The sequence below is a fragment of the Myotis myotis genome, unplaced genomic scaffold (genome assembly GCF_014108235.1).
Source record: "Myotis myotis isolate mMyoMyo1 unplaced genomic scaffold, mMyoMyo1.p scaffold_m19_p_12, whole genome shotgun sequence".
Taxonomy (NCBI): Eukaryota; Metazoa; Chordata; class Mammalia; order Chiroptera; family Vespertilionidae; genus Myotis; species Myotis myotis.
In genome coordinates this window covers 10,320,247-10,343,367 of record NW_023416316.1, presented here as the reverse complement: position 1 = coordinate 10,343,367, position 23,121 = coordinate 10,320,247, and the positions used below count along the sequence as shown (strand labels likewise).

Below are 23,121 nucleotides of genomic sequence, written 5' to 3'. Positions count from 1 at the left end.
GTTGTTTTTGTGTGTGTGTGTGTTAAGTCTGGCAGATTTCTATTTCCATCTTTTTTCTTAAATTTTCTGTAACAAACATTTTAGTTTTTATAATGAGAAAAACATTTTCAATTATGTTTAGTAGAATTAAATTTCATGATGGAAAAGGACATTGCACGTTTATTATAGAATGGGAATGCAGAAACAGGAACACATCACCCCGAGCTCTACCAGTATAAGATGATCAGAATATCTGTCCTATTTCCTTCCCAGACAGTGAATATTCTTTATATAATGGAGAACATATTTTTTTAAAAATTCCTACCTCTTTTATTGCATTGTGAAAGCCAAGTCTTCCCTTATAGTATTGCAAACATTTTAGTGTCTGTTTAGTGTTTTATAGCCCAGATTTTATTTACCTTTTCTCCAGTGTTAACATTTTAAATTTCTCACTTGCTTTGGAGACTGCTCAAATAAACATGGGTCTTTGCATGTTAGACACAAATAATCTTTTATGAAAAGTCTGGTAACTGAAAGAATCCTGGAACTACTGGAAAAGATGTGCTTCTCCGGCAGAGCCTGGAAGCCAGTCTCTTCTGTTTTGTTTCTTTTCTTTTTGAAAGTCTTCTCTCTTCCTGAGCTGCCTCTGAGGCTAGTGCGTTCCATGTCCTGGGTGGTGCCCTGCACGCAGATCAGGGAGCCACCTACAAGCTGGACATTCGCACCCCCAGGGGAGCTCACTGGAGGCCAGTGCTGTGGCCCAAGTGGTTGCCCGGGGAGGCGAAAACAATTTGACCACAGGCCCGGAGTTTTCCCTCTTAATGTGTTATTTCATTCACTCTCAGCTCTCTGGGGATCTGGGCTTCCTAGGGGATTAGAAAATGAAATCTACAGATAATCAAGGGAAAGGTGCAAGAAATCATTTTACCTTTCTCTCTCGGCACATTTCCTTCAGTGGAAGATACATATAGACAGGTGTGGCAGTTTCCTCTTTTCCTTACTCTTCAAGCCTGTGATCTGGGGCGGGATCTAATGAACGGTGAATTTCCCGCCAGACAGGAATAGAAATTTAGATTAGAACTGAAACACCTGAGAGCCACGAGCATCCTTGGAAATAAATCTGCTGTAGAGAGAGGAAAGCTTAGGGATGGAGAGGGTAAGGGATATTTCACAGCTGGTCATTGGAAAAGAAAGAAAAGAAAATGCTGCCAACGGAACTATATCCCAGTGTTTTCTTACCAATTAAATGTTTAGACGTATTGGAAGAGTTTATTTATCCTGATTATATTTTTACAATTCATCACTCCTGTGATATAAAAGTAAAATACACATTCACATATTCATAAAACTTCTTCATATCCAGCTTCTGCCTGCCTTTTCTGATTCCCTTTTTGACTTAGGGTCATTGAATTCTGGGTTTTCCGTATACCATTGTTCTCTTTGCTAGCCAAAGGATTGGTTATGCTGTATTTCTCCCCCACCCCTATCCCCATAGTTTTTTTAAAAAATTTTTATTGAGATATAATGTACATACTATACAATTTGCCTGTTTAAAATGTATAATTTTATAGTTTTTAGTACATTCATAGAGTTGTAACTATCGTGACAATCAATTTTAGGACATTTCCAACATCCTCAGAATATACCCCATCCCCATGAGCCTCCACTCTCACACTCCTCGCATTTCTCCAGTCCTAAACTAGCACTAGTCTCCTTTCTGTATGGATTTGTCCATTCTGGACATTTCATAGAAACAGAATCTTACAATAGGTGGTCTTGTGTGTCTGGCTTGTTTTATTTAGCATCATGTTTTCATGGTTCATCCATGTGGTAGCATGTATCAATACATCACTCATTTTTATTATTGCATTTTTAAAAAGAAGACTCCATTGTTATCTCTGGAATTTTCCTTTAAATTCTAATGTTGGCACTTTTATCATCTTACCAGTAGTTATCAGAGAAGGCTGTCAGACAACAGCTGGAACTCATGTTCCTTCCACAATTAGTTCTTGAGTAGTTTGTGCCCTGAAACACCGAGGGTGTGTGTATCCAGCTGACGCACCAGGAATGGCATCCAGGCTCACACAGGTGCACACAGTGAAGGCTGCTGCCTGGCTGGCGGGAACCATTCCTGCCTCGCATCACTTGTAGGACGCGTGTCAATGTCAGCGCTATTGAAAGTATGTATTTCAGAATTGATAAAGCATGGACTGAAAGGATAGTAGAAGCCACAAGTCAAACACTAGACCCAGAGCATAAGTCCCCCCAGGACCATGGTTCTCTGTTCTTGGGCACAAGGATCACCTGGAGAATGTTTTTCAATATTAAGTCACAGGTCACAACCCGGAAGATCCCTTTCCAATAGGGCTGGCTTGGTACCAGGATCTATCTTTCTTTTTCCTTTCTCTCTTCTCCTTCCCTTCTTTTTTCCTTCCTTCCTTCCTTCCTTCCTTCCTTCCTTCCTTCCTTCCTTCCTTCCTTCCCTTCTTCTTCCATTCCTCCTTCTTCCCTCCTTTTTTTTCTTTTTTGCTTTCTTCCTTTCTTCCTCCTTCCCTCCCTCCCTCCCTCCCTCCCTCCCTCCCTCCCTCCCTTCCTTCCTTTCTTTCTTTCTTTTCTTTCTTTCTCTCTCTTAGAAGCTAATCCAGAACTGACAACCACAGCTCTGGCTCATTCCTGGCAGGTTAAGTCGGAGGCAGCCTAAGCACCAGGAGGCATCGTCACAGAATGAGGTCAGGAGTGAAGCTGGAGCATACAGATCTGGTTTCCGCCGTGACGTGGCCACCTAGGGGCCTTGTGATCATGGGCAGATTATTAAGCTTCTTTGAGCCTCAGTTCCATGCTCTGTAAAATGATAGCAGCCTAGAAGCGTTGCTGTGGTCACTCTGTGAAATCACACCTGAGTACCTGGTGTTTACAGACGATACCTCTCCCAATCCCAGCTGCCCTGGCTCTGGCGTTCTCTGGCTGTGAACGCCACCCTCAGTACCTATGACTTAAAATTCGACTTTTTGATTCTATATCAGTATCCTGTTTCCCATGTGGCAGTTGCCCCAGCTCTTCTGATTCTGTGATAGCCAAAGAGTCCTCTGATCTTACCCATCTGCTGTGGTAGGTTCTGTTTTGAAGATTATAGTCTATTAGGTAAGCAGACAAGGATACGGACAAATGCGAAAAACAGCATGATACATGTTTTCATGGGAGAGAGTGGAAGAATGAATGGGAACAAAGATTGTGCCCCTACCCCAGGCTAGGGGATGGGTGGGGGCAAGAAGGTGTCACTGCTTGTGTTAATAAATAGTTATTAAACAAAGGCTACACATTGTCTTCCCCTTCCATCTGGGCATGATTTTCTGGTTTTATGAAATCTGTGCATTCATTCATATCCTCTGTAGTGGCTGTTTCATGCCATGTGCTGTCCTAGATGCTGGCTATTCAGTAGACAAAAGAGAATTCGTCTCCATCATTGGGGGTGGGGCTCGTCAAATGCAGCTGAGAGATAAGCCAACATCCACATATAGACAGTCACATGGTGACAGGTTCTATGAAGGGAACAATCAGATGTTCTGAAAAGGAATATCAGTAGAACCCTGATGGAGTTGACCGAGAAGGGGTCATTCTCATGTTGAAAATAGCCTTCTGTTCTCTTTCCTAACTCTTGTATAACTCATTCATTTGTTAAATGTATGAATTTTCTAATCACTTGTGCTGGGTCAGATTTGGATCTGAGCACCTGGGATACAGATATCAGACTGGGCTCACCAGGAAATTAAAAACCCAGCTAGGGAGGCTTACTAAAAAGTCACAATGACCAATTTTTCTTGTTTCAAAATTTAAAATTTACTTTCCTATCTCCCGTCACACCATCCCCATACAGCGGGTAGCGTGATTATCCTCATACTGCAGATATGGAAAGAGAGGCTTCTAGAGTTTTACATGATGTGGTACCCATGCGTGTAGGAGGTGGGTGTTCGCAACCTGAGCCTTCAGATGCCTTGTCCCTTGTGTGAATGAAATTAGCACCACATAAGAGAGGTCAACTATGGATTAGAGAAAAAGGGGTACAGAGGGCTGGGGAAGGGGTTGGATCAAGAGGGGCTTCCTAGAGAAGATGGCATTGAGTTGGGCCTTGGAAGTGAAGAGGATTTCAGTGAGAGGGATGTTGCTGGTGACAGGCAAGGGGACAGGACGAAGAGGTTTACCAGGTTGAGGGAACAGCTCAGGCAGAAGCAGAGGTGTGAAATTGCGAGCTCCATTTGGGGATGAACCCCAGAAGGGATGGTTTGTGGAGAGAGGGGGTCTGGAGTACCGGTTGGGTCTGCACTGGTTAGGGTGACTCTAAAGAGCTTCCATTCTTTTTCTGAGGCCCCTGGTGAACAAGGAAGGGCCTTTCAGCCAGGGAATTGTATGGGGAGAGCTTTGCTTAGGGCCGGAACCCTAAGCAAGATAAAGGATAAAGGAACAAGAAAGCTCCCTTGGCATCTTGGGAATTTCCAGTTCTTCCTTTGGCCACTGTTTTAATAAATGCACTGTGCTCACTGCCCTAGGCTAACATCATCAATGTTAGCAAGGACCAACGGTAGAGTTGAGATGAATAGCTTTGGGATACAGGTTTTAGTCTCATGCTTGATTTAGTAACATGTTTCAGTGGCATAGAGGTCGGAAACTGTTGGTGGTATTTAGCCTCTCTGGCTGGACACAGGTGGAGGGGGTGAGGAAATCCCAGCCCCTGAGCTGGCAGGCTGTCTGTCCTGTGCTCTGCTGCTTCCTCCTACGTCACACCCTCCGCCTCCTCCCTATTCTCGGTCAGGAGGGCCCCAAACGGGCAGGAGCTACACCACATATTGTCCACATGTGTTGCCGTCATTGCTCTCTTAGTTCTCTGTATCTTGGAGCTCATGCCAGTTTGGAAGTTGAAGCTTTTGGAGAAGTCACCCGGGAATCTCTGAGCAGAAGCAGGCACATGTCCACAGAGAGGCTTGCAACCTTGGCACGGACCCTGAGACATGAACACCCACTTTCCTGTAGGAGTTGTCTAGGGGGCTCCCATCCTAACAGACTGGAGAGTTGCTAACCACACTTCAAAATCGTATGGGAGTGCCCTGGCCGGTGTGGCTCAGTTGGTTGGGCGTTGTCCCATGCACCAAGTGCTGGATCGCCAGTTCAATTCCCAGTCAGGGCACATACCCAAGTTGCAGGCTCGATCCCCAGTAGGGGCGTGCAGGAGGCAGCTGATCTATGTTTCTCTCATCCATCTCTCTCTCTCTCTCTCTCTCTCTCTCTCTCTCTCTCTCTCTCTCTCTCTCATCAATAAAAACATGTTTTTAAAAAATTGTATGGGGCCTTCACAGCTTTCAAAGTGATTCTGCAAGCATTATTTTCCTTTAAGCTCAGAAAGCCTCAGAGAAGTAGGAGTTTTCATGCCTGCTTGACAGATAAAGAAACTGAGAGTCCAAGGGTCATTCAACTAGCACAGCAGGAAATCTGGGACTGGAACTTATGTCCTCATGCTCTAAACACAGAGCTTTTCCATGACACCATGCTGCCTTGTAGAGACTGCACAAGGCGGCGGGGAGAGGCCTTCTGGCGCTGCGTGGAAGGGAACTCTGACCACATTTTCCCATGGAAATGCTCCCCTCCCAACCCCCTCCCCCCCCGCCCCCCCCCCCCCCCCCCTGCAGTGGTTAAGACCCATGGCTCAAATAGTAAAGCACTGTGTCTCGGCAGTGCCCTTGCCTTCCAGTCGACGTTGTTATGTTTTATGTAGCCACCTACCTGGTAAGACGATAACAAAATAAAAGACATTTTTCCCTACTATGGTGAGTAATGCAGATGTTTGTAGAAGTCATTCAACTATAGGAACCTCAGCCCTAGCTGGTTTGGCTCAGTGGATAGAACATTGGCCAGAGAACAGAAAGGTCCTGGTTTTTATTCCGGTCCAGGGCATGTACCTTGGTTGTAGGCTCTATTCCGGGCCCTGGTCGGGGTTCATATCTCCTACATCGATGTTTCTCTCTGTGTGTCTCTCCCTCTCCCTTCCACTCTCTAAAAATCAATGAAGGGATATCCTCCGGTGAGGATTAACAAAAAATACATTTAAAAAAAGGGACCTCAGTCTTTCCCCACCGGGAATCACTTGCTTTTCCTTTCGCCAGACTGTGCAAACCTACATTAGAAATATCCTGTCGATGAAACAGGGAAGCAGCATCCATAATGCCTCAAGTTTAGAGTGAACAGACCTCAGTCCAAATCTAAGCATCTAAGCTATGTGAATTTTTACAAACATGTTGGCCTTCCTCTCCTTGCTAAAACTCTAACCAGCCCCGGCCAAAAATATATTGCAAGCGTCGGCTGCCCCGAGACAATGCGTTCCCCGCGGAACTCCGCTCCGACTCTCTGCCTGCCTGGCGGAGGGCTGGTTCTTGTTATGGGAGGCTTTTGAAACAGCAAAGTAATAATTTGTGAAGTAAGGCCCATGAACTGCTTGGTTTAGCAAATTATGACTTTAGAAAGTACTATTTGAAGCAGGCGTCAAAGGCCTGGTTAAAGAGGAAGTGCCTGTGTCTGCCCAAGCCAAGCCTGCTTAGCCCCTCCGAGCCTCCTCTCTGCCCCCTGCCTCAGGTGTGCTCATCCTCAGAGCCGCCCTGAAGAAGCATCATTATCAAAATCACAAGGGCCTCCTATGACGTACGGTCTACTTTGGTCCAAGGACTGTTAGGATCTTTCTGTGTAATTACTGCCCGTCTTCACAGTTCTGTAAGGAAGGCATCATGATCTTGAATTTTAAAGCCACGGAGACAGATTGCTCTGGGTTCTGACCCCAACACTGTTATTCACCATCTCTGTGAGTTTGGACAGGATCATTGACCTTGCACCTCCATTTCTCCAAGTGCGAAATGAATATAATAATTCTAAAGAGATCATGTATGTGGAGCACCGGGCACATTGCCCGGCCTGGAGCTATGGGTTGTGTTTTTCTCAGCACCATCTCCCCAGATCAAGCCCTGGAGTTCCTCTAAGCCAGCGGTTCTCAACCTGTGGGTCGTGACCCCTTTGGCCGTCGAACGACCCTTTCACAGGGGTCGCCTAAGACCATCCTGCATATCAGATATTTACATTACGATTCATAACAGTAGCAACATTACAGTTATGAAGTAGCAACGAAAATAATTTTATTGTTGGGTCACAACATGAGGAACTGTATTTAAAGGGCCAGAAGGTTGAGAACCACTGCTAAGCCCAAGTGTTATTTGAATAGGTGGGAAACATGTCATCCAGAGAGGGCAGGTGAAGTCAGAGCACAGCCCAAGTTCAATCCCAGGTTCCTTCCTCTCACCCAGGGGTCAGCGAGTCCTTCCTCCCCTGCAGGACCTGGCTGTCCCGAGGAGGCAGCAATTAAGTCAGTCATCACCTCTTTATAGGGTGGAAATTACTCTGAAAGGGCCCTTGGGCTTCTCCCGCCTGCCTCTCAGAGCCTTGTGGATGGCAGCCCCTTCCTGCCCTCTTCCCACCTTCTACCAACTTGATACCAATCCCGTCCTCCTCTTGGCTGCCGGAGGCTGGTCTGGAACATGCGTGCTCGCAGCCCAGGGCCGTGCTCTGGTTTGCATATAGGGTGGCGCTGGCAGGCCTGCATCCGGGTGAAGAACGAGTGGGGAAATCCCGCCAACACCTCCATCTGCTGTGGCTTCTCACCTCAACAACAGAATCCAGGTGGCACTCAGCCCCCGTGTATACTTGAAGGGGAAGGGGAGTGACCATTGGAAATATGGCTTGGGATAGAAAGAATTGGGTTTGAGTCCGACAGCTCAGCTTGCCAGTCCCTCGCCAATGGAAGGGCGTGGGGGCTCTTTCTTTACCTCCCCAGGCCTCAGGTGTGAAATGGGAACCGCAGTGCCAGCCTGCTAGCCTCTGGGTGTTTTGTGCGGAAGTATGAGTTAGGTCATCCAATGCACCCTTCCTGAGCACATACTGTGCACCAAACACTAGTCTAGTCGCTGAGGAGACGGCACTGAGCAAAACAAAGTCCTTCCCATCATGGAGCTTATGTTCCAGTGGAGGTGGGGAGCAGCGATGGTAAATAACCATGTACAATGTAAGGCCAAAGAGTGGTAATGAGCTTGGAAGGAAGAAAACAGCATGTGTGTGGATGGAGGTTGGGGCTGTCATTTCAGTGAAGGTGACTCAGAGTCATTGAAGTAGGGTCAGCCGGGGGAGAGCAGGGTGGCTCTGGCTGCAGGAGTCATGGGGCCCCGGGTCCCTTCAGTCTTACGGACCCTGGTAAGGAGGGGCTGGATCTGAAACACCGTGTACACTGTATAGTCCTAGCCCAGCGTGGGCACCCTGGCCAGCTGTCTACTTTGCACGGCAATACCGTACGTGCCGGCAGGGACTCCAGCTTCAGTGTTTCCACCTGGGAGAGGGAACCCTGGACAGAGGATGCTCTGGCTCCCCTTGGCTGTGGGTCCTGCAGGCTCAGCTGTGGGCACTGCCCGGCCTATGGGCACGAGATCAGTGTGATTCGGGCTGTGACCTGCTGGAGACCTGTGGGTCCCTGGAGCCTCTGCCTTATATACAGGTACCCGTAAAGGGGAGGCAATAATCCTACCCTGCCTGCCCCCAAGGTCATTGTTTGGATCAAGTGAGAGAGAGTTCTTTGTAACGTGAGTGAGCTGTGCCATTTAGAGGGATTACTTATGTACACACAGACACGCACACATGTATTTGTGTGTTTCTGTGAGCATATATAAATGTGTGTAATATATATAAAATGTATATATGTAAAGCTGTAAACTCACGGGGCTAAGTATGAATTAGAAGCTTATACACCATGTGTACTCACGCAGGGTAACCTAACGCATGTATTAAACAGTAGGAAAAACTGACCTGCCAACTTTTCCAAGTTTACAAACCCTTTCATAGCTTTCATCACGGATTGAAGAGAGAGCTTGTTTCCCTTTCTCTATTTAAAGGAAAAGTTCAGTGTAAGTGGGGAAGCTGGGGAGTCATTTTGCTAGGGAGTGAAAATAAAAGCTGTATGTGTGCGGGAGGGACCGATGAGGGCGATTTGGACGAAAACGGTCATGAAAATTGCCCCAGTCAAGGGCTCAAGGGTATCCATTTCTGGTGGAGGCCCTTCCGGCCTCCGAGCATCTCCAGAAAGTTTCCTCTGCCTGTGGGATTCAGGTGGCACCCAAGCCATCCCTCATCCAGGCTTGGGAATAGGGCCTTCAGCGGGCTTGGTGCTTGGTCCAGAGCTGAGGAGGGAAGAGAGCAGCATCCACACTTTGGGCCCAGGGTCTGTCCCTCTGCCCAGGGCCCTCGGTGAGGCCATGCAGCGGGGAATGATAAGAGGCACTCGCCAGCCCTCGGGAAAGCCACGCGTGTGCGGTGACGGCCAGGCACCCTCCTCTGTTCTTCCCCTGGCAGGGCGGTTCAGTGTCCACCTCTCACTCTCTACATCGCTCAGCCTCAGTCCCTCCTGCTTCTGCTTTTGTCTTGCTATTATCCATTCTCTTTTGGGATAATATCCTTCCTCCCTCCCTTCCTATTTCTCAATCTTAGTCTACTTCTATCTGTTTCACTCAGTTTTAATCTCTACCCTTCTCTCCCTCCCTCCTTCCCCCATCCATCCCTCCCTCCCTCCCTCCCTCCCTTCCTCTCTCTCTCTCTCTCTCTCTCTCTCTCTCTCTCTCTCTCTCTCCCCCTTTTCCTCTTCCTCTCCCTGTTTCTTCCTATAGGTGTGTATTTCTACTTCAGTTTCTCTGTCTCTGAGTATTTCCTGGCTGTAGTTCTTTCTAACTCTGCTCTCCTCTATTTCTCTCCCTCTCCCCACCCATTTGGAAATCTACCTCTTTGCCACCTCCCAGGTCCCACCTCCTTCTCAATGATTCACCTCAGCCTGGTGGAATGGTGTTGTTTGCACGATCAGAAAACCTGACTCATTTTGCCAACCTTCTCTCCGCCCTGAGAACTCCCTGCTGGAGGCCTGGGCACAGGGATGGGCCGAGGAGGGGTGTGCCTCCGTGTGTGTGTGTGTGTGTGTGTGTGTGTGTGTGTGCCAGTCTGGTGTGGAAGTGGGTCGGGCAGTGGAATGGCCTCAGGGTCTCATAGTCATCCCCTCTGGTGCCTTGAGCAGGTGGGGTCCTCAGGAGCTACCTTTGATGGGTTCGGGTCAGATTTGGGTTTGAAGCTTGGGGAGAAGAATCGATGAGGGATGGGAGGAATCGATTAGAGGCTCCCTTGTCTACTGAAGATATCCCAGCTGTCTGCTAACCACAGGCCTTGAGGTTTATCTTTAGAAAAGGGAGGGAAGCTGTGGGCATTCAGCAGTTTTTAATCTCTGGGCCGTTCTGGTTTGGGAGGAGCGTGAGGTGCTCAGTTCCCAAGGATAATTCACTCTTCCTGGATTGTTGAATTTCTCCTCTCTGCTCACCCCATAGGGAGTGCTTCGTGAATCGGTGTTTTTCATAACAACAGTAATAAGCAGAGTAAGGCTGCCACTGATTGAACGCTTACCGCGGGCCAAACCCTGTGCTAAGCGCTGCGTACATTGCCTAAGTCAGTTCTCAACATGATTCCAGGGGTTACATTCAGAGGGGCATTTTCACACCCATTGTGCAGATGAAGAGAATGAGGCTTCGGGGAGATTAAGGAAGTTGCTTAGAAGAGTCATTTGGCAAAGCCAGGATTTACACTCCGGACTGAGCACAATACTGCCTTTGCCACGGTTTTCTCCACACGTGGGATTTGATACTGGCGTCTGAATAAATGTTAGGTATGGATCACGGAGCGCATGGAGGGCTCAGTAGAGGTGCATGTCTCATTAGCACTTCAGGGGTGGCTGTCCGTCTGTGCTGGTCCTGTTGGGCACCAAGGCTGGGACAGGAGGCCGGAGCACAAGGCCCAGCCGAGACCCGACGAGGGGTCAGGAAATGCAGGCTCGAGCCCAGGTGCCTCATCGGGGGAACACATCCCTCTCCCCAGCTTCAGTTTTTCCTTCTGTAAAATGGGCATTTGTACCCCCATCTCGTCCTGCCAACCTCACCAAGCACTTATGCAGCTTAAATGCGACAAGAAGGCGAGGGCATGAATTGCAAACTGTAAAGGGCTTTGCATAAGGAGAGGCTGTAGGAAGCGGAAGGCCATCCTCATTGTCAAGAGAGGACTCGGGCAGCCAGCGTGGATGCTGAGGCGACGCGGCAGAGGTCTCTGCTGGGCAGAAATGCCAGGGTTGGTTAGCGATCAAGAAGCAGTATTATCAATGAGGGAAATTTCCTGGAGTGTGGGGGTCTGGCAGCTAGACGAAGAGCCCCAAGAGGCCAAGGCTGAGGGAGCTAAGAGACAGGCAAATATAGAGAAAAGTCAGGAGGGTTACAACATTGGGGTTAGTTGCAAGATCAAGTCAGGCAGAGGCTGGGGCAGTGTTTGATGCCCCTTTGTTCGGTCACAGCCGTCTGCTTTGGCAGCAAGGTGAACCCATGTTCACAGAGTCTCCCCGGGAGGTGGGGGTGCAGCTCATGTCCCCAACTCTGCAATCACTGCTCCTTCCCGCTAGATCTGCTGTCCTCATGGGACACGGTGCAAAGGACAGTGTGCACGGAACCCCTAGCCCACCTGGGCTGACTTCCAGCCAGAAAGGAAGCTTTGCTCGTTCATTGATGTGCTCATTCCGCACGCCCAGGTCCAGGGCTCAGATGGTGAATAAGATAGGCTAGGTCCCTTTCCATAAATTCTCCCAGTCCACAGGGGAGGGCGGCACTAAGTACGTGATCTCAGGGCATTGGGTTAAGGACCATAGTGGTGGGAAGCAAGGACGCGTGGGAACCCCGGAGGGGCCTGACCCTCTGTGGATGGAGGGTGGCCAAGGAAAGCTTTGGGAGGAAAGATTGGGTATGAGCAAAACTTAAGGGAAGAGCGCCAGTTGTCTCAACAGGTTTCCAAATCCATCTCTCCAGCCTCCTTCTCCCTCATCCATCAGTGCATCTTAATGAACAGCTACTGTGCCCCCCACACTCTGCTACACACTGGGGAGACCATGACATGCTGGACCACAGTGGACAGGCTCCTGGAGTTCTGGAGCTAACATTTTAGTAATCGGATAACAATAAAGAGGTAAATAAGCAAACAGAGTAGCTATAGGTTGTCATTAATGCCCAGAAGAAAATTCCAGGAAATATTCGGTAGTGGGTGGCCCAGGTCTGCTCTAGATTGGCTGCTGCAGGCTGAGGAGGTGGGACTTGAGCTGATGGGCAGATAGAGAAACCCGCCCTCCAGAGCTGAGGGGAATCTGGGAGCTCCAGTTTCAGGGAGCTAGCTGTACATTCCTCTGCACTCAGCATCCTCATCCCCCCAGCTCTTCCCTCCTGTCCTGTGCTGCAGAAATCCCTCTGTGTCTCCTGTGGGTGTGTCTGTGCCTTTCCCTGGGGAAAAGTTCTTCATCCCCACACTCTGTGTGCCCTGGCCTGTTTTTAGCTCTGAACACCCACAAACCTCAGTGCCTCGCAAAGCCTGGCCTCCCCTCCCCCCTTCTAACCCAGCAGCGCCCCTCTGACGCATTCATTGCCTCACCTGGCTCTCTGTGGGTTTCCCTTAACAACCACTCCTTACGTGTGCAGCATGCTCCCCAGATTATAAACTACTTTTGTATTTTTATGGACTGAATGTAATTCACTCCTCCCGACCCCTGGCAGAGTGAGACTGACAGAGACAAGGAGACCAAGGCCGTCGAGACAGAGCAATTAGGAAGCGCGTGTTGTGACAAAACCACAGGCCCTGGACTCAGATCAGCCTGGTGCAAGGCCGAGCTGCTGTGCTCTGCGGTAGCCGCGTGGTTGGCAGCCTGCCCCGCCTCCCGGAGCCTCACTTCTCCTCTTGACAAAAGGAGAGTCCTAAGCCCAGCTCTTCAGGTTATAGGCTGTTTCATCACAATCTCGGCCACAGGGGCCCTCCAGCCCCTCCGTCAGCACCACGGCAGGCCGCTTGCACAGGGAGGGAGGCGCTGACTCAAGGGCCCAGCCCAGAGAACGTGGGACGTGCTAGACACAGCGGTTCTCAACCTGTGGGTCGCGGCCCCTTTGGTGGTCAAACGACCCTTTCACAGGGGTCGCCTAAGACCATCCTGCATATCAGATATTTACATGACGATTCATAACAGTAGCAACATTTACAGTTATGAAGTAGCAACGAAAATAACTTTATGGTTGGGTCACAACATGAGGAACTGTATTTAAAGGGCCAGAAGGTTGAGGACCACTGTGAGGAACAGAGACCCTGATGAGAAGCACATTTTGTTCAGTTGGTTGTTTCCACTTCACAGTCGTGTAACCCGTAGGATTGAGATTTTAAAAAAGGAAAGAAAGGAAAGAAAACCCTCCGTGGGTGAGTGCTGCGCCCACAGTAAACACACTGGTCCTCAGAGAGTGACGGCAGCGGCGGGCCTTGGCTCCGGGCCCCTTCCTCCTCCTCCGCAGTCCGGTCCCCAGGTCGGCTCTCCTCACACGTGTTAGCAATACCCTCTTGGGCCAAATGTATCAGCATCATTTGTCCTCGGGACGGTGGGGATGACGAGGGCTTTTAATGGCCCTCATTTATCCAACTGTAGGAAAGGGCAGACTCTATTAGCCAAGTGCCTGTTAATGCTGAGGCTAGTATTATTGAATTCTGTATTAATAATAAGTTGCAGGACTCCGACGGGTCGCTCATTAAAACAACTGCTGCGATTCTGCCCTGCTCAGCTCTGAGCACCACAGAGAAGGAGGGGGCTTTGTGCTGTGTCCACAGCGGTTCGTTCCCCCCTCCCCAATCCCCCCCCCCCCCCCCGGCACCTCCTGGGTGTTCAGCAACTGTTTGCAGACTGTTTCAACAGCTCAGCGAGGTCCTAGGACTCAGTGAGGAAGGCACACCTATTTCTCTTTCTGAAAATGTCTTAAAGGCAGAGATCGGACCTCTGTAGCAGGCCCCTCAAAGGGCCATGCCCCATCCTCTTGGCCCGTGGAGCATGCTGGGCAGTCTGTCCACAGCCAGGTGCTGCCAGTGGTACTGAACGCTTACTTCCAGCTTCTGCCCTGTGGCCTCATGCAAGACTGAGGGGGCTCTGTATGCCCATGAGTGAGCACAGCTAAAAAAAAAACAGTGTGGGGACATTTACTCTCCCGGGGAGGCTCTCTGTCTGTGGAATCGGGAATCGGGGGATACATGCCCCAGCTCCCCCGCTTTCAGCCATCGCTCATGTTCCCTTCCTCACTTACTCACCATCTCATTCCCTTCCTAGAGGTCCCTGTGGGGACTTAGTGACACTCCTCTCTATTGACTTTTCCTCTGTCCCATCTCATTTTTCCCTTCCCCCATGCCTGCTTCTCAGAAGCACCTCCCAGATAACCCGTCTGCACCCAGCCCTTCTCATAGGCTCTGCTTTCCAGGGACCCAAGACTAAGACATTCTTCTTCATGTTGTTCCCAGCCATCAGCTCAGCTTACGCTACGCAGTAAATACATACACTCCCTAGAAAAATATTTATGGGGAACCCACTGTGTACAGGCTCCACAGTGGCCCTTTCTCCTGGCGCTTGAAGTGAGAGATACAGATAACATTTTAATCCATCAACATACGAGAGAACAAGACACATGTAATGGCAAGAGGTAAAGTAGGGAGAAGGACCAGAGGGCAATAGGGTGATTCAGTGCGGCTGAGTAGCTGGAGGAGGCCCCTCTGAGGAAGTGACATTTAAGCAGTGATCTGGAAGGAGCTCTCCAGGTTGGAGACCCTGGGGTAGGAACGTGCTTGGCATGCTGGCGTGGGGGACACGGGCCAGCGTGGCTGGTGAGTAAGTGAGGAAGGGAACATGAGCGATGAGGCCAGAAGACGAGGCCACAGGAAGCAGGGCATTGGAAATATGCAGTGATTTTTGTTCAAGAATGGACTCTTTGTGTCCCTTGCCCTGGGTAGTATTTTATGATGGGAACGGCTCAGGTTTTGGAGTCTGACAGCTCTGGATTTAAAGTCAGCCTTGTTATTTAGATGGAGTGTGACCTTGGGCAACTTGCTTAAGACCTATAAACAATTTTTTTTTGTGCATGTATAAAGTGGTAATCATTAAAATTGACCTCATAGAACTTTTTTTTTTTAATCTCATCTGAGGACATGCTTAGAAAGAAGAAGAGAGAGAGAGACAGAGAGAGAGATGTGAGAAAGAAACATCAATTGGTTACATTTCATATGGCCCCCCACCAGGGATTGAACCTGCAACCACAGGTATGTTGCCCTGATCAGGAATCGAACTGGCAACCTTTTGGTGCATGGGACGACACTCAACCAACTGAGCCATTGTAGCCAGGCAGAACTTGTATCTGGTAGGACTCCTGTTTGCAAGTAAAAGAAAAAAATGGAAACTGCCTTTGACAGAAAAGGGAAAATATTCGTACATATATTTAAAATATCCACAGGTGTATCAGCGTTCAGACACACTGACACAAGCCTTCAAGTGACGTCATCGGGACCTGGTCTCCGTCCCAAGAGTTAGTCTGGTTGGTCAGGCTTGGGTCACTTGTTTATCTCTTTTTGGCCTCTTGACACGGAAAATCAGGCCACTGATCTCATGTCCATCTCTGGAGGAGGGGAGAGGCCTTAGCTACACGTAAATCATATGGACTGAAATTAGGGGGTGGGGATGACCCCAGTGGAAAACTAGGGTGCTCTTAGTAGAAACTAGGGTGCTATTAGTGGAACCAACAGATGCCTTCGATGGGCCAGAGCCCCTCAGCACAGGGCCTGGCACTTAGAGGCTCTCAGCAGGTACTTGCTGGACCACTACTCCCTTTTTTGGAGGACTTCACTTTCTGACAGTCCCTTCTCCCCTAGACCATGGGAGTCCTATCCACTTTGGAAGGAGGCCACACCGGAGGCAGCCTGCCTCTCCTAAAGCGTTCTAACGCCAGGTGCTGGTGTTGGGGAGATGCGGGTGGGTCGGGCTTCAACCACTGAAGTTAAGTTTCTCAGAATTCCATGAATACCTGCATGGCCAGCCTGCTGCTGGCACTGCTGCCTCAGAGGGGACCACGACAACTCCTGCCAAAAGCATCTCTGCCGGGAGCCAGTCCATCCTTGCTGTTTCAAGGGACCTGGCATATATGGCATACTGTTCTTAATATGTTTGCTCACCTTCTTGGCATTATGTGTTTTAACCAAGGTCACCTCTCTGAGAAAGGTTGTTTCCACAGGTAGGGATTTTCCCCTGAAGTTAGGGAGGGGATAAAACCCCTTAACTAAGTGCCAGGCGGGTAATTAATCACTTTAACTACAAACAATCATGCTTAAGCTACATAATCTTTACTCCCTGGATTGGAGATAAGAAACGCCCTAACCTTTGGAATAGAGATTGATAGGATTGGAATCAACTGGTATAAATACAGATGTAACAAGACAACAGGAGACAGAACTTAGAACACAGAACCTAGACACAGAACCTACACAGAACCTAGAGACAGAAGAACTTCGCTGGAGAGAACATGGCAAAAGATCCTGGACAGAAACTGGCCACAGAACCTAGAGACAGAACCTAGCGAGAGAACCTGGCTGAAGAACCTAGAGACAGAACCTGGCTACAGAACCTGGATAAAACACGGCAAGAGAACCTGACTAGAACCTGGTGACTGAACCTGGCTGGAGAACCTAGCGAGGGAACATGGCTACAGAACCTGGCTGGAGAACCTAGCAAGAGAACATGGACACAGAACCTGGCTGGAGATCCTAACCAGAACTTCGCTGGAGATCCTGACCAGAACCTGGCTAGAGATCCTGGCTAGGCTGCTGATCAACTGAACGCTGCCTCTGTGTCATTCCTTCTTCGCCGACTCTGTCCACACCTTTGGGGACCCCTGGACCTGCTGGGGTTGGACCCCAGCACATCTCCCTGCCTGTAGGCCAGCGTGCAGCAGGACAAACAGACTCTGCACCTCCGATGCCCTGGTTCTAGCCTTCCCTCCACCATTTCTAGGGATCTTGTTAAGCAGGTGGTTGAACCTACCTCGAATCTAATTCCTCATTTGTAAAAGCTCAGTGAACCTAATTCATTAGGTCGTATTGAATATTAATCAACATGGTTTGTTTTGAACATTCAAGCAAGACAATATAAGTAAAAATGTCACACACTTTTGATACCGTATAGTAAGAGCTAAATAAACATTTTCTCCTCTTTCCTTCATCCCTCCCTCCCTTCCTTGCTTTCTTTCTTCCTTCTTTTAAAATTTACTTCTTTTGGGGGGAAAAGGAAGTTCAAGGGAGTTCGATATCATGCAGTGTACCTAAAAGCAGCCGAGTTTGGCCACTAAAAAGTTATGAGACAAATTGATGGGACCTAAGGAGGAAGAGGGAGGTAGCAGCGTGCGGGGCACTGAGATGGGGGAACCATCCATGTAGCCGGGATGCCACATGTATCATTGATTCCTGGCTGGATTCTCTGATGACCACCCACTTGCCAGATGAAGATATTATCCTTAGATAATATAGTTCGTAAGTGGTGGAATCTGGCTCCAAACACAAAAAAAACAGGTTTCTTCTGCCCCACCCACCAAATGCACTCCTTTGCCCTATGTCGCACGGCCAGCACCAGCACACCCTGGCTTTTCACGTTAAAGCAGCATCATGTACGGGAAGAAGAGTCCACTCCAGCTGACGGTGAGAGGTCCTCCAGGAAGCACTCTACCTCAGAATGACTGCCTACATTTGCCCCAGCCAAGGAAAGGTGGGCACCCAGCAGGGAGCCGCTGCAGGCAAGGAGGGGCCAGGCCAGCCCCGGTGGCCTCTAAATCCCCTTGGTGTTTCCTGAAAAGAGTGTGGAGTCCTGAGCAGGGGATCTTTCTCACCACCTGGGCTGAATAACGCCCTGCTCCCGCCCCTTCTATTTTGGAATTTCTTGCTGCTTTTCTCCCAACGTGTTTTCAATTTGCTCTGGTGGCCAGCTCTGACTGGGACTTCAATGAGAGGCTGAGGGAGAGGGGAGACAGAGACCCGAGAGGGAGAGGGAGCACCAAAGAGGAAGAGGGCTGAGGGAGTGATGAAAGGAGCAGGAGAGAGAGTGGAGGCAGGGGTGGGGCCTCTAGAAAAATGGCTCAGTGCTCTGTTGGGCTGGTTCGGGAGCTTCTGCAGAATCATGGTCGACCCTTTCTGTGGATCGTATTGCGAGCGAGGCTCGAGGCTGAGTTGATGAAGAAATGTGTGGGGATCTGGCCCCAGCCACTCGGGTTACAGCCCCAGAAGAGCCATAATGGGGAACAGGCACATTCCTACAGCGACTCCCAACTCCCTATCTGTTTTCAAGGAAAGGAAAACAGAGAAAGAATGTGAGCGTCTTGGACAGGCCTGGGTGAGGCTGACTGCAGCAGCAGCCTTGGTCCAGGAGGATTCTGCCCTAACAGTGTGCCCGGGAGGAGAGGCAGGGGCAGCCCAGGCAGTGTCCTCGCGGAAGGGACGAGGATCTCAGAGGCCAGGAGCTGGTTACTGGGCAGCAAAGCCCTAGGGGTATGTGTGTGTTTCTATCAGAGAAGGTGGCAGGGTTTTGGGATTCAAACTTTTCAAGCAATAAAACTTTTCAGCCAAGCTTTTTATTTTTAAAGTGTTTTCCCCCAACCCAAATAAAACACAAGCCATCAGTATAGAAAACAGATTAAAGGGGAGTTCGTCTGGTGGAAGGTCAGTGTGGGTAGAGGAGACAGACTTAGCCCCTCCCCCCACCGTGGCCGTTCCTTCTCACCCCTGAGTTCTAGATTTTCTAATCTGCAGACCACAGTTAGACTAGGCTCCACATTGGAAACCAGCTGCACTCCTCCTGTCTCTCCTGGGCTTTTGATCTTTCTCAAAGTTTCCAAGTTTGAGAAGCTAGCCAGGTGGAACCTGGTGCCTCATACACTGCCCAGCACATAGTAAATGTCCAGGAGCCGTGGCTCACACTCATGTGGAATAAAGTTGGTCAGAATCTGAGGAGCAAGGTCTCCAGGGGGCAGCTCCGGAAGCTCTTCAGTTCCCGGTAACACGGTCTCCTAGGTCGGCTGCTATGCCTTATCTGATAGACCCTAGGATTAAGAGAGCAAGCTTTGTTCCAAGTCTACCCCCACTCAGTGTGTGGCCACGGACAGGCCCCTGTCCCTCTCGGGGCATCAATTTTGTCACCCGGCAAAGGAGTAGGTTGGACAAAAACAAAAATTTCTAAGGGTCCTTGTCTCTCTCTGGGTTATGACAACAATAGTGACAAAAACAATACTGATATGCCAGGCTGGCCCCATGGTCCAAGAGTTCCCGGGTTCGATTTCCAGTCAGGGTACATGCCTGGGTTGTGGGCTCAGTCCCCAGTAGGGGTCGTGCAGGAGGCAGCCCATCAATGATTCTCTCTCGTCATTGATGTGTCCATCTCTCCCTCCCTTCCTCTCTATCTAAAAATCAATAAAAACATAAAAAAATATAAAACAGTACTGATAGTTGAAATATTTTTGAGCTCTTGCAGTTTACCAGACATTGTGCTGATTGGCTTCTAACAATGTACACGATATTTTATATGCTATTCACAACAGCACTGCAAGTTAGGTGCTGTGGTTATGCCCATTCACATAGGAGAAAATAGGACCTGTCCAAGGCGCGCTGTAAGTGGGGTGGGCCAGGATTTAATCTCAGGCAGAGTAAATTCAGAGCCCAGCCTCTTCACCTCTTCACCACTGCACTGTGTTACTGTCCATCAGCTGTACCGCTGCCAGGCGCGTGGAGTATGTTATCCTGTGGAATCACATGTATGTGGAGAATTGCACTGAAATGCGTTTGTGCATAGAGAAGCCCCAGGCCTCTTTTATCTCCCCCCCACCCTCCCTTAAGTGAGGAGGGCCAGGGAGGGGTTGCCTCATTCACCTGCCTCCATCTAGGTCGTGTTTAAACCTTCTGGAACAGAGTGCCAAGAAAAGCAATATTACAATTTACTTTATGGGTCTGTTCTTCTATTTAACAACCCTTCCCGTTGTCAGATTACAAGCTGTAGAAGGTCAGGGACCATTTCTTTTATTAGTTCGTTCCTCAAGCCCATAGAGCTAAGAGAGTGGCAGGAATTCAATGGCAAATTGAAGAGGATTGAGAAAGCTCACTCTCTATAAACTTTCTCTAGGAGGCAGCATCGTATAAACGAAAAGGTATGGCTTTGGCATTAGGAAGAAAAGGGGTTCAAATCTCAGCCCCGTTTCTTCCTAAATTTGCAAGTGTCATCTTAGCTTTACAATGGAGACACTACCATTTACCTCATTATATGTGAGGATTATATGGAAAAAAGAAAAGTCACTGCTAAAGGTCCGTTTTCTTCTTCTAAATTCTTCCCATTGGAAGATCCTTATGGATAGTTAGTCCCAAACAGAACTGGGACCTACATGTCCTCAGAATGCCCTTGGAATGACTCGATATATGCTCCACGTTATCCAATTTCTTCACTTGAACTGAACCTGTAAACCGTAGAACTGTGCGCCAGCATTCATGGGGCTTTTGTCCATGGTCTAAATTATCCTGAAATGCATGGAAATATCTGAAAAGCTATGCCCATTTGAAAATGAATGTCAGCCATCTTTTGGCCTGAAGACAGCTCATTAATACAGGCCACAGCATACTGCATTCCCTCACGAAGGGCCAACTTTTCCAGTGGCTGTCTGGGAACAAATTGAAAAGCACACAGACATGGATCCAAGCTCAGAGAAAACAAGTGTAAGCAGCCAGACTGGGAATCCTAAGAAACCAAGCAAGACAAAGCCCCCACTCCCTTCGGTGAATGATCCCATGTCCACCACCATCACCCCCGCTTGCTTGCTTTTATTTCCAATTTTCACCCCGTGCGTTGCTCTGCGTTGGTACCTATTGGAAGAGGCACGTTGTTGGTTTATGATTTTACCAGGAAAGGCACTGACACAAGAGGCCTCCAGGAGACATAGGGGATGAGAAAAGGGGTTCATTCACCTCTTTATTGTCTAGCAAGACCTCTGGTTCTGGACCGAAAGTTTCTTCCTAGACTCCACTTTTCTTTCTAGACTGCAAACCTATAAAAGAGTTATTGGTCCCTGGTCACAGAAAGGAAAACTGAGACTTTAAGAGGTTAAGGGATTTGCAATAAAGGGTGGAAATAGAATTCGGTCCCGAGTCTGTCTGGCGAGAGCCGCTGAACTGGCCTGTCTCTGTCAGCCTGATCCAGACATGCGCTCCGGCATCTACAGATCAAGGCTGTGCACTGTACACCGTCGTTTTAAAAAGGGGGAAACAGAGGCCTGGCCGGCATGGCTCAGTGGTTGAGCATTCACCTATGAACGAGGAGGTCATGGTTCGATTCCTGGTCAGGGCACATGCCCAGGTTGTGGGCTCAGTCCCCAGTGTGGGGCGCGCATGAGGCAGCCGATCAATGATTCTCTCAACACTGATGTTTCTATTTCTCTCTCTCTCTTTCTTCCTCTCTGAAATCAATACAAACATATTAAATAAATCATAAGTAAAAAGTGGAAAACAGAAAACACTGACCATCCGCTCTGTTGTCCTGGACCACAGGGAGCGATATGTTAGAGAACCGTCATTCACCCAAATCCAGGCCCATCCAGACACTTCAATCAGACAAGCGTTAACACGGTCCACTTCTGAGTGGAGAGTGGACTTCCCTTAGCAGGGCGGACAGGAAGCGATCCGCATGGGCTGCCCACCCTGTTCCCTGGGACAGATGTGCCACGTGGCTTTTCTGGGTCTCAGTAGTCCCAGACACTGTTTGGTGATGGTTCCATCAAATCAGATTGTCCTTCAGCCCAGGTAGAGAAGGTAGCGTTGAACGGACATGCTCCTCTTGTTTATTCCTGAGCATACAAGTGCGTAGAGAGTGTGGGGCCCTCTGGGTCAGGCAGGACCAGGACTCAGCAGTGTAGAGGCCTCAGACCGTTTCATACTGTGTGGTATCAAATACCACACATGCCTGCTTTGCTCCGAAATCATCCTATTTTAGACTTGGAAGGGAACTCCGCGGCCATTTGGTCTGGCTCATTCACTTTATCTATTTTTAAGTAAATTTTATTGATTTTTTCCCCCATGTTCATTGTAGGTAATTAAAAAAACAAAACAGAGATAAGCAAAAACATGAGAGGAAAAAGTACCCATTATCTCACTTTGCAGACAAAGCCACTGTTATGCATTGGCTGTATTTTTTTTTCTTCTCTTTCTAAATAGATACACATGTAAAATTTCCACCCCAAGTGAGATTATTCTGTAATTGTGTAACCTGTTTATAAACTTGATATGTCATGAATATCCTTTCATGTTACTCATGTTATTCCACAATATTACTTTTAGGGGCTATAAAATATTCCACTGCACCATTGAACTCTAATTGATATTGCTCTTTCTATGTCGTTGAACATTTGGTTTCTAAACTCTTGCTCGTTTAAATAGTGCCACGATGTCTATCCTCAAACCTTAATCTTTGTGCATATCTACATTTTTATTTTATTTTTCAAAAATCCTGATAGTGATTCTAGCACCTCCACTTTACAGAGGAGAAAATCACAGCTCTGAGATGGGAATTGAGTTTCCCAAAGCTATACAGCAAATTCTTCACAGAGCTAAGATGAAATCTCAGGGTTCCAAATGTGCATTCTTTCTAGTCTTCACCAAATCTTCTGCATCACTCCTACTTCTAGTAAACATCAGCTACTTTCTAACAGAGGATGGCTGGCCTGGCCGATGTGGCTCAGTGGGTTGGGTGTCCTGTGCACTGCAAGGTGGCTGGTTAGATTCCCAGTCAGGGTACGTGCCTGGGTTGTGGGCTCGATCCCCAGTAAGGGGCATGCAGGAGGCAGCTGATTGATGTCTCACTCTCAAGTTGATGTTTCCCCTCTCTCTCCCTCTCCCTTCCTCTCTGTCTAAAAAATCAATTTAAAAACCTTAAAAACCTATAATAATAAAAGCATAATATGCAAATTAGAATTGATATCCTTCCGAACGACCTTCCAGACGAAGCTGGGGCTGAGAGAGAAGCCCGGGTCCTGGGTGCCTGAGGGAAGCCGTGCCGTCAGCCAGGGGAAGGACGGCCTACTCTTGCACGAATTTCGTGCACTGGGCCTCTAGTAAATACATAAAACCTGATGGCTAGATGACTAT

At 48.7% G+C, this 23,121-nt stretch overlaps 1 protein-coding gene across 2 annotated transcripts in view; it reads left to right on the top strand.

Annotated features, from left to right (window-relative positions):
* Positions 1–23,121, top strand: part of ASTN2 (astrotactin 2) — a 746,156-nt gene that overhangs the window by 671,673 nt on the left and 51,362 nt on the right. The window lies entirely within an intron of this gene.